Source organism: Theobroma umbraticum, unplaced genomic scaffold, assembly GCF_002168275.2.
Source record: "Theobroma umbraticum cultivar Fairchild unplaced genomic scaffold, ASM216827v3 scaffold_20.0, whole genome shotgun sequence".
Classification (NCBI taxonomy): Eukaryota; Viridiplantae; Streptophyta; class Magnoliopsida; order Malvales; family Malvaceae; genus Theobroma; species Theobroma umbraticum.
The window spans coordinates 819,523-831,736 of record NW_018397266.1 but is presented as its reverse complement, the minus strand read 5'-3'; the positions used below and the strand labels follow the sequence as shown (position 1 = coordinate 831,736).

Here is a 12,214-nt window from a genome sequence, read left to right as displayed (position 1 = left end):
AGAGAGAGAGAGAGAGAGAGAGAATTTCAGATAGCCTACTCCTTGGAGAAAAATATATATTGTAATTGAACTCGGATTAGCCTCCCTAGTCCTCTCTTATCTTCTTTTTATTTTCATTTTGTAAATTTGGCAGCAATTAAAAGGCAGAGAGAAAGTAAAAGTGAGGTACCTTCTTTGGAGGAAAATGCTACTATCAGTGAAATAGACCATCCCTGTCTTGGAATCGATGTCTAAACCATTTGTAAATCTGAAAGGGACTCCTTCAGCTGAAGTTGCAAGTTGTTGAGCCACGCCACCTTTGGGTCCGACCACTAGCAGGCCGAAGTATGCGTCTGCGATGTAGAGGTCGCATGTCGCATAGTTGAATTTCAGACCCAACGGCCTTCCGCAGATTGGTTCGAGGTTTGGATTTGTGGAACCATCGCAGAGCTTCCTATCCCTGACCCAATAAATAAAAGAAACCATGAATTAATCAGTTTGTTATTGTTTCAAAGAAGAGATAGTGAATAATTGAGGAAAGAAAAACATGTGTATTCATGCATGCAGGATGATAGAATGTACATACCTTACTGGAGAAGGAATGGCAAACTCTTTCCAACCAAGATGTTTTCCATGCCATTTGAGTATTCTGCCATCAGAAACACCAACATAAGGTCCTTGGTTTTTACAGTCGAAGGCGATGCTTTCAGGTCCTGTGACTTGAGGGAGGTCGAGTTGCTGGTAATTCTTGGGGACATCTTCACCGTCAGGAAGCTGTTGATAGGATTGTTTGATGTTTTGGGAGAGCAAAAGCACAAGGAACAAAAACTTGAATGGCAAAGATATCTTCATGGTTGAATTGGAAACAAGGAGAGAATTGGCTTAATGGCTGCAGAATAAGAATTATAATTGATAATGGTGGCAGAAGCACTTCTGAAAGAGGATGTGAGGATTGGGCATATATTTATATTCAGTTATTCCTATGTTGGGAAGGAATCGAATTTCAAGTCAAATCAATTTAGAATTATAATTCCAGGAGTACAGGTGATATAGAATATTGAAGCTAGAGTTGAATTTGATGTAGAATTATTAATTAGTATATTTGAAGGCTTGCATTGACTACAGAATTATTATTACTCAATGCGCGCGTGGATCCTCATACAACTATGATTTGGTATGCAAGACTGTTTTCAGTCTTAAGTCCAGTGATTTCTTTGCAGAGGCTTTGGATGAGACAAGCAAAAACCTGGTCGAGGGGCAGAGGGTTTTGTTTCAAGAATAATCATCCCTTGGAGACTGGACACAAAAAAGTCCGTACAGATCCTGGGGGCCAAGTTCAAAAGCACAGCTAAAACCTTAAACCCAACCATGAGAATTTGGAATTTTCAGACAGTTTCAACTCAAATGTAGTTCCAAGCACCTGGTCCTTGAACTCATGAACCACCAGGGAGTAATAACTTATCCAGAAATTCTGCCAATCCATAAAAAACCAGCAGAACAAGAAACACCAACACGAACATTAGTAAAATTGCTATTATTCACACCAGGACCCTGAATTCCTAGCAGCTGCAAGAGCCCTTCGTAGGACCATGAATTTAATACATCATTGGGCACCATTATTTTTTAATTAAATAACATTAAATTTACCCCAAAAAGGCTTATACCACCCCAACAAAATTGATTCTTAATCTCACTTCTTTAAGTAACATATCTTTTTGTGCAGTGAAATCTTAAAAAATTGCAGTTATTTAAATTTTTTGTTTCAATATTTTCACATTTAGCGACAATATAAAAAAAATACAATATTTATTAGTGTATGTAATTTCTATTATTACATTTTATTCATACAGCTGTTAAAAATGCACTGTAACATTTAGTAACAATATAAAAAAGTACAGTATTTGTTATTTTATGAAATTTTTATGGTTACATTTTATGCATAATATAGTTAAAAATGTACTGTTTTAAGTCAAATTTGTTGTAGTATAAAAATCTCTAAATTAGATGTATAACATAAAAATTAGTAGAGAGAAAAAGTGTAATTGCATAATGATTTTTTTTAAATATCTGTGTGACATATATTAATTTGATGAATATAGATATGAAAGTCTAATTTTTCAAATATACGAACAAATTAAATATATTTGTGTTGAACGCATATCTATATTCCACAATTAATCATCTTGAATCTAAAAAACGTAAATATATAATATTTTATTATATATCTTCTACTTCTAAACCCAAGAAAGCTAATTGAAGCATATAATAGGGTTTGGTTACTGAACCTATGTACAAGGTTCTATAATTCATGAACTTCAATGATGGAATTTACTGTGATTCCACCATTTCCATCTGAAAATTTTTCCCTCTTGATCTAACTTGACTTCAACAGGATCTGGAAGCTTGGCGTAGGCATCATCTTGAATCCTTCCTGATCTTCCACTTTTGAGTCCTGTCCAAATTTCTCCATTCTTGTTCCTTTGAATGTAACCCAGGGTTCTTGACAATTGTATGAACGGTTGTGGAATAACTGTCTGCTTCACCTTCAAGCCCGAGTTTCAAAATGTTCATCGTAGTAGTAGATTCTGGAACTAGAAGAAAGGAGTTATTAGCGCTCAAAGCAACCCCCCATGGAAACATTAAGCCTCTATATATTACAGATACTTTCTCGGTTTGAAGATCATATTTAAATAGCCGTTCATCTCTGTCAGAGGTTATTCTTAATAAGAAATTATACCTGCACAATCACACAAGTAATTAGTTTTTTTTTATTATTATTGAAACTAAATTATAATAATTTGAATAAAAATTATATATATAAATAAAAAAAGGTGTTTGTTTTTCTTTTCTAGTTTAGTATTATAAACCACAAATCATCAAAACATAAAGTGGTACATATGTAAATGAGAGTTTTGTCAAAAAAGAAAAAGAAAAATCAATTAACTCCCTTCATATATATAGATATAACTTCTCAAAAATTGACAGGTTTTTATTATTTACATGCATTAAAAGTTATCTGACAATTGTTCTCAATTAGAGCACCATGTCATTGATTTTGGCTTGAATTGTGAGATGCAGGCAATATTTTGCAGAAAGATCATGGCTTTTTGATCTTTTCCTCTTACCATTCTTTTAGATTTTTTTCCCATTTCCCTATAGGTTTCTCCGTTCTCTCTCTTTTTTACTTTCTTCATCTTTCTTTTAGATTTTTCCCTTCCCCTCTAGGTTTCTTCACCCTTTCTCTTCTTTTACTTTCTGTAGCTTTTGATCTTTTTGTTTTTTATTCTTTTGTCACCACTTTTTTCATTTTTGATTATGTTTTTGCCTTGTTTGTGTGTTTTGTTTTCTCTTTTGTTCTCTCTTCTTTTGCTTTCTTCATTCTTTTAATTTTCTTTTTGCTCTTCATTGGGTTATTTGTTTCACGTAGTGATTAGTTGAAAGTGGAAGAGGATAGTCAGAGAGCTATTCAGCTTGACCACAGTTCTATCAAGGTAATCTCCTTCTTTTTTTTTTCTGATTTTTTTATTACAAATAATGCGTAATTAACATGAAAACCCATGTACCCATTTATGGCTTGAAAGAGTTTGGCTTTTCTTTGGGTTTTAACTAAATGCTTTCTTTGTAGCTCATGGTTTATCTTTGTTGGCTTTTCTTTCTTTATAGCTTATGGGTTTTTTTTTTTTTAGCTTTTTTTGGATTTTATTATCTTATTTGTTTGTGTTGTTGAGTTTTTTGTTGATAGCTCATAGTTCTTTTTTTTCTTTTTCTTTTGCATGTCCATGTTTGTAATAGTCATGGTTGAAACAAGGCTGTCCACTCTCACCTTTTACGTTCAACATTGTTACGGAGGCTTTCGGTCAAATGATGAGCAAGGTTGAGGCTTGTGATTTATGTTAATAGATCCCTATTGATAGAAACGGACTTGTGATTTCTCATTTGTAGTTTGTTGATGACATAATTGTTTTCTGCAGACCCCAAGTTGATAACCTCCTTAATGTGAAGAAAATTCTAAGATGCCTTTAGTTTGTGTCAAGAATTAAAATTAATTTCCATAAGAGTAGTTTTGTAGGGATAAGTGTAGAGGACTAGGTGGTCCGAAAATGTGCAGATTTGATTGCTTGTAGGATTGGGGAGCTTCTTGCAAAATACTTAGGGTTGCCACTTGGTGCAAGACCTTACTCAACAAAGATTTGGAGACTTTTCATTAAGAAATTCAAGTCACGACTTGCGAAGTGGAAAGCTAAGGCCCTCTTAGTCGAAAAGAGGGTCACCTTTCTTCGATTAGTGTTGGGAAGCCTCCTAATTTTCTTTATTTCCCTATTTTAGATTCTTAAAGGGATTAAAAAGAAACTTGAAAAAATTGAGAGAAGGTTTTTGTGGAATGGAGTGGAGGAGAAATGTAAATTCCATTACATTGGGTAGGATAAGGTGTGTAGATACAAAGATGATGCAGGACATGGTATTATTAATTTGGAGATAAAAAATAGAGCATTGCTTAATAAGTGGCTATGGAGATACAGAAAGAAGAGGGATACTTTGTGGAGAAAAGTTATAGTGGAGAAGATTGGAGGGAATCCCACCTACCTTTTACCCGACATTAACACCAACACGGAGTGTTCCTCATCTTGGAAAAATATTTTTAAACCATTGGTTCCTATTGTTGATTTCTTTATGTAGGTTAATCCGTACTTACTTATGGTTGTAGGTAATAGCAAACACATCTGATTTTGGACAGAAAGTTAGACTGAGGGGGGAGCCCTTAAAGAGAGATTCCCAAAGATTTTTGCCCTTACAACAAACAAAGATGGGTGCGTTAGAGATTTCAGAAGATGGCACAGCAAGGCTTGGGAATGGCATGTTGAACTTCGGTGACAACCTTTTGGGTGAGAAGAAAGCTAGTGGGAACAATTCAGATCTGTAGTGGAGGGGTACCACTTAAGTTAGGACCTTAAGGATATGTTGGTTTGGGGTGGGACAGTTTTGGAACAGTTCTCTATCAAATCCTTTTGTAGAGAGGTGATGCGGTCAAACACTGTCGATTAGGGACCATGGAAAGATATATGGGCTGACCTCGTTCTTTTCCGAATTGAAGTTTTTACTTGGTAGCTCTTGTATGAATGGGTGGCAATCAAGTCTGAGTTGATTTGAAGAGGTATGATTTTCAATGACCTTACCAAATGTGTGCTGTGTCAAAATGAGTTGGAAACTGTTAGATACCTATATTTTCATTGCAAAGAAAGTTGAAGAGTTTGGATGAGATGGTGTGATGAATGGAGGGTTCAGTGGGCTATGCCTAAAGATGTAGGAACTTTCTTTTAGATGTTGGAATAGTACCTATGTGAAACAGGGAAAGCAAAATATATGGAAAGTGGGGTTCCATGAAATTATATGGTACATATGGCTTCATAAAAACGCCAAGGTGTTTAGAGGGAAAGATTGGAATGCTAGTCAAGTGTACGAAGAAAGTAAACCCAAGGTTGCAATTTTGGCTAGAGCAAAATGGCTGTTAGAGTATGGGACTGTCCTTGACATATATAGAAACCCAACCTTTGGACCAGTAATGAGGAAAGTGAGTAAAGATAGACTTGTGGAGGGTTGGTGCAAATCGAGACATGGCGAGATGAAGTTTAATATTGATGGGGTAGCCCAAGGGTGCCCTAAGGAAGTAAGAATAGGAAGGGTGTTGCCCGATGAGAAAGGCCAAATTACAGTGGTATTTTCCAAATTAGTAGGGGTGGGTGATGCCAGCCTTGGGGAAGTGAGAGCCATTAGGGAGGTGTTCCTCATTTTATCAACTTCCAAGTGGGCTCTATCCCACTCCCTTGCATTGAGAGCAACTCTATAAACGTGGTTAAATAGGTTAATGCACCAGCTGAAACACCATAGAGATTCCGGAAGTGGATTTTACACATTGAGAAAATGAAGAAGGGATTATAAAAATGGGAGGTGAATCACAATTTTCGAGAGAAAAACTATACTGTCAATAGGTTCGCTAAGAAGGGTGTGCTCCAAAATGATGTCCCAAATATTTTTGAAGATTAATGGGGATCTTGGCTTGTGTTGTTTCCTTCTCCCCATTCTGTTGTTGATGTAGGGATACAGTTTGGTTTTGGATTTTGTCATCTGCTGGACGATGGTTTACTGGTTTTCTAGGTTGATCCTATGTTTCTGCTATTTTTCTGGGATAAGTGGCGATTGGGGATATCAGATATCTTATTGTCATCCTATAACTCTGTTGAGGATGTTGCTGTTGTAGGTGTGTGTTGCAGAGAGTCTGTGGTTGGGGCATCTTGGCTGCCTCTCTTGCTTGATTTTTGGTCAGACATTGCAACTTTCTATCTTTCATATTGAGTAAGAAGTGTCTATTTTGTGCAGGGTGCTGTTGTTCATAAGGAATGTGTTTTACAAGGCTGCCTTTGAGACATTTGACACTTGAATCTGATTTTTGTATAGTCAGGAGCTTCTTTTGTAAATTGTACAATTTGGAGGTTAACTTTTGTTATCTCTATTAATGAAATTTCCCCCCTTTTCAAAAAAAAGAAAAGAAAAGTGTTGGCTTAGATTTAGAAATCTAGATGTTCTAAAATAATACAACACAAGGTTACATATAACAAGATGGTTTAGAATATTGAAGCCAACGATTCATTTAGTATTTAAACAGAGTAGCATTTGATGCAGAATTATTATTACTCAAAAAAGTGTGAATCCCTCTTCCAGAGGGTGGTGCCTCCTTTACTTCATGGCCCCCCCTTATATTATATAAAACTTTTAAAATTTTTTGTATAATTTCTGAACAGCTCTCTCAAAATAATTTTTATTTAATAATTAATATAAATAAAAAGTAACAAAATATCTCACATGCCTTACTTAGCTTTATAGCTTTTTTTCTTCTTTAAATTTATATTTTTATTTATTTATTTATTTCTATTCTATTTACTCATATATTCTAAATTTTTATGAATTTTCTTCTTCAAATTTTTATGAATCATCAACTACATTTTTTTCTATTTTGTTATGCTATATGTGGGTTTTTTCAATACTTACTTAATAATTGATGAATTTTAATCCAAAAAATATAATCGAGTATAATTTTTCCAATTAACTATTGTAAGTTTTTTTTTTCTTGATTAATATGTTATATAAAATTATTTTTTATTATCAATTATTTAATAATTGGTTAGGTTCAACATATAAGATTTTAAAATTTTTAACTATTATTTTTTTATTTTTGATTCCCAACAAAAATTGATTAGTTCTGTCCCTGCCCTTTACAACTTTAATTTGAACTTAGCATTTTTATTTGAATTCAAACTACCTTTTCCTACCGAATACAAACCCCAGATAAGAATGAGAACCGTGAAAAGCTCAGAGGCAATAACTGATATAGAAGTAATAAAAGGACGGTGCAGCTGCATTCCTAGCCACCTCATATATCACCACCATGGTTGAAACATCACAGAGGCCAGTTTTTTAAGCCAAAAGCCACCATGATTTCATTTGAAAGCACAGTCCATGTCGCGGGAATATAGTCTCTTGGCCTCAGATTGTACTACTGAGTTTGATATACCCAAATGACATAGACCAGTTACAAGGATATCAACATCCAATTGCCTCTACAGCATTGCTAGTGAATTCCAAATCACCCCAAGGATTGACCTGGTAACCATGGCATATCCCAAGCTTGAACTGACCAATTGCCAGTGTTTTCTTCTCTTGGATAACGGGAATCCTCATCATATTCACCTCGAGTAACATAGAAATCAGGACAAAGACTGTCGAAGCAATGAAATTAAATGATTGAAAACATAGTTTCTCTTTTCATATAAAAGAAATCATATAGTTTAAAACTCTTGTGTACCAAATAAAGAGTTTTACAAGTAACTAACTAAAATTGTCGAATCTCTATGCAATACACAAAAACAAATTAAAGAAAATAGGCCAAATACGAAAACTTATGGGTATACAGTTGGAGCATAGTTTTGGGTAAATATACGTCAACACCTGCGCACCACCCACCTGCCAATGGTTATTAGTCCATCCGAAGATATAGATTATATTTAATGGATTGTTCTTGTGAATTATTGGTTCCAAATTTCCAAGTTAACGGCTGCATGAGGCTGATAGTTTGGCAATGAAGAATCCAGCAAAATCTTACAAGGACAGAAAAGACGCCGACGCCAATTAATACAGAGATGTATTCCTGTCAACCATCAACCAATTGATTATTATTTACAAGACCTAGAGTAATTGCTCTTGTTCATTTGTCACTCTAGACGTATGTATGTGTCGAGAGATCCTTATCTTCTTTTAAATAATTAATTTATTAATATACGTAACATTCTCGTATATAATTTTAAAATCTCTTCTTTACTTATCTAATATAATTTCAAGATTTCATAATTCATGGACCGTTCTCATTTCTTCAATCGCTCTACTCTAAAAATTATATAATTACATGCAACTTTTGTTCCACTGGAAGGTTGGAAGTACTGCCGTTGTGATTCAATATTTGGCAAATTCATTTTGATACGAGTTCATGACTAATCTGTATCTAGTTTCAGTGCCAACAAACATTGCGGCTCGTCAAAGACATTGTCGTCTAAGAATAGAATATATAGGAAAATTTAGGTGTTGAAACTCTTTCGTCCAAGACTTAAATGTATATATAATTTATTGTGGTGGATATCTATCCATCAATCTTCAATCAAATTAATATCTAATTTCAAGCAGGTTAGGCAGAGGTGGAGAGGAGGACCTTTAAAAATTTTAAAATTTTTACAGCAATTCTTATTTTTTTTTAAATTTTATAATTTTAACCCTACAATAATTTTATAATTTTCTAATTTTATAATTTTCTAATTTTATAATTTGACCCCTTATTTTCTAATTTTTATAGCATACCAATACGTTATTTGAATTTGTGTTTATCTTATATCTTATGAGGGGGTTGTTGGAGATAACAAATGACCTCTCAATGACTTTACAATTTAAGTCTCAAGGCATACTTAATGCAATTAGTTTAGTATTGTTTACGAAAAAGCGTCTCCAACAATTGAGAAAAGATTGATGGAAACCTTTGTTTGTGTTAGTGAAAAAGTTTTGTGAGACATATGAAATTGAAATTTCTGACGAATAGATATAAATTAGATAAAGATCGTCTTCAAAAAGATCATGCCATAATTGAGTACCATGATCAAGTTAACTTGTTTCTGGCTACTATTGACTCACTCTTGTAAGAATTGGATTCTAGATTTAATGAGAATACGATAGAGTTGCTCACTTTTGGCACATCTTTGGACCCTCAGAATGATTTCAAATTATTTGATGTTGAAAATATTTACAACTTTACAAATAAATATTACCCTGATGATTTTATTGAGAATGATAAAATGCATCAAAGCTATTAATTAAATTTATTCAAGTTTGACATTCTTCATAATTAGGTTTTGAAAATATGTCTATACTTTTTAAGTTATGTCAAGTGTTAAAAAAAGATAAGAATATCAAAAGTTTATACTAATTGATCTACCTTGTCTTAACTCTTCCAGTTTTCACTACAATATCAGAATATGCATTTTTTTTTTCTATGAAACTCGTTAAGAAAGAAACTGGTAATAGAATGTCAAATGATTTTCTCAAAAATCCATTGATCATTGTCATCAAAAAGAAAATTATTCTAGGCTTTGATATTGATTCAATTATTAATGCCTTCAACTCCATGAAAAACTATTGAACTCAATTAAAGATTTCCAATCTTAGTATGTAATAGTTATTAAAAAAATATTTTTGTTTTGTACTTAACACGTAATTGGAGTTATTTGTGTAATTTTTACATGAATTTTTTCTATTTAAGTTACTTCATGTTTTTGTCAAACATTGAACTCTAATATAACTATTTTATAAACATTATTTTTGTCCCTTAAATGTGAAATCCCAACTCTACCACTGAAGTTAGGTTCTTGCATTTGAATATAATGTTGATAATACATGACACCTGAAGGAAAGGACCTGGATCATACATACTTCTTTATATATTACAAGTGGGTGTAGAACTGTATAAACGACTCCTAAAATTGAAAGGTGGGGAAAGTGGGGAACTGAACATATGGGTTCACTTGATGACAATATGGTAGATATGCTGTAAGTGCATAAAATTCAGAAATCAAGAGGCAGATGCCGACCACACTCTGTAATTATAACTAATATGCAATAGAAATATCTTCTCTCAACTTAAAACTCTATGGAGTGGCATACAAAAGTTGAAAATTTAGGTGTCTAGGACGCCAACGTAAGGTTTGACTACTGAACCTATGAACAATTTTCCATTTAATTCTTCAACTTCACTGACCGAATCAAATCTGATTCCACCATTTCCATCCAACTGCTTCATAATCTTTCCCTCTGGGTCATATTTGACCCCGACAGGATCTAGGGGAAACCAAGGGATAGTTGTTTCACCAGACAATTTGGTCTCGCCGCCATTTTGGATCCTTCCTCTTCCACTGTTTAGTGCTACCCAAAACTCTCCTTTCTCATTTCTCTTGATGTTATCTGGCATTTTTGGCAACTGCGCAAACTGTTCTGGAATGTAACTGTCTGTCGTACTATCCAGGTTGAACTTCAAAATTCTCATTTTACTTGTTTCAGCAACTAAAAGAAAGAATTGTCCTTGCTTAAAGCCACCCCATTTGGAAACGCTAAACCCTTGTATAACACCGTTACTTCCTTGGTTTGAGAATCATATTTAAGTAATCTTCCGCTTCTATCAAACATCATTGGTGATAAAAAATAACGCCTACATCATTATAATAATGATAATCAATTTTCTTTTATATATATCTATATGTCAATAGAGAGAAAAATTGAGGTACCTTCTTTGGAAGATAATGCTACTATCTGTAAAATAAACTACTCCAGTGTTGGTGTTAATGTCTAAAGCATTTGTAAATTTGAAAGGTACTCCTTCAGCTGAAGTAGCAAGTTGTTGAGCCACCCCACCATTGGGTCCGACCAATAGGAGACCAAAGTAAGAATCTGCAATGTAGAGATCGCATGTTGCACTGTTGAATTTCAGACCCAGTGGCCTTCCACATGTTGGTTCAAGGTCTGGATTTGTTGACCCATCGCACACCTTCCTATCCCTAACCCAAAAAATCAAAGAAACCAGCAATCAATCAGTTGCTTATTATACCATATAGTAATTTTCTTTTATTAGAACAAATATATGGTGAATAATCCCAAATTAAGTTCTTCAAGTCAACAAGTACTATTTAACTTAAGAGAACGAACTAGACAAAGTAACCATTTTATATAGAATTTTGGTATTCAAGTTCTTAAAATCGGTAAGACTTCAAGTAGTACTTAAGTATAGGAAAGGGAAAGAAATGTTGGGTCAACGCTAACCGAGCAACAGTATTGTCAGCTTAGCTTTCAAAGCTAATTGTTGAAAAACAGATAATACAATGTGAAATAAGAGTTGGAAGTCGTATTGTGGTTGACTTCTTTGAATATCTTAGCTCCATAAGAGCTGACCCAACTGTATGGTTTTAGGTGTATGTTCTAGCTAGCAGACATGCATGTTGGATAAAAATATCTATAAAAAATAAATAAAAAAGAGGCCCAAACAAGTGCTTATATAGGCAAACCGAATCACTGACACCATCATGAGGTTGAGCAAATCATTGTCCAGGTCAAAATTCTAATGTAATTCAACAAACTCCAGTTTCGAACAAGATGATCATGTTCACTATATATTCGTGGCTGTACCTGAGTGGTAATGCATGGCTGTTGCTTTTTAAGCATGATGTGTAAAACCTTTTTTGGTAATGTACAGTGGGCTGGCAACAAGTGAAAACCATTTCGGTAAGAACTGGAAACAGTCCAGGTGAATGGCCCTGTTTTAAATTCTTACTGAGGGGAGTGGAGTACTGGCAGAGGGGGAGTTTTTTTGGGATTCTTTCATAGTCTAACAACATGACAACGTTAGACTGATGCATCAATGAAATCTTACACCTTTCAAAAAAAAACTATCAAAAACAGAAGTGTTTGCGTCTCTTAAACATGAAGTTGCAGCCAATACAATTTAAAGAAACATGAAAGGAAAGAAAAAGTAATTGTATTCATGCAGGCAGATGTAGAATAAAATGCCTGTCTGAAGAAGGTATGGCAAACTCCTTCCAACCAAGATTGGGTCCTTGCCATTTGAGTATTCTGCCATCAGAGACACCAACATAAG

General features: G+C 34.1%; 2 pseudogenes across 1 annotated transcript; both read right to left on the bottom strand.

The window, feature by feature from the left end:
* Positions 1-840, bottom strand: part of LOC110423537 (protein STRICTOSIDINE SYNTHASE-LIKE 10 pseudogene) — a 1,750-nt pseudogene extending 910 nt beyond the window's left edge.
* Positions 841-9,905: 9,065 nt separating this feature from the next.
* On the bottom strand, positions 9,906-12,212 carry LOC110423436 (protein STRICTOSIDINE SYNTHASE-LIKE 10 pseudogene; annotated as a pseudogene). The gene is made up of 3 exons (XR_016351707.1): positions 12,127-12,212; positions 10,851-11,120; positions 9,906-10,774 (listed from the first exon to the last, which is right to left on the bottom strand). The product of XR_016351707.1 is annotated as a protein STRICTOSIDINE SYNTHASE-LIKE 10 pseudogene (transcript).
* Between the last annotated feature and the right edge of the window lie 2 nt (positions 12,213-12,214).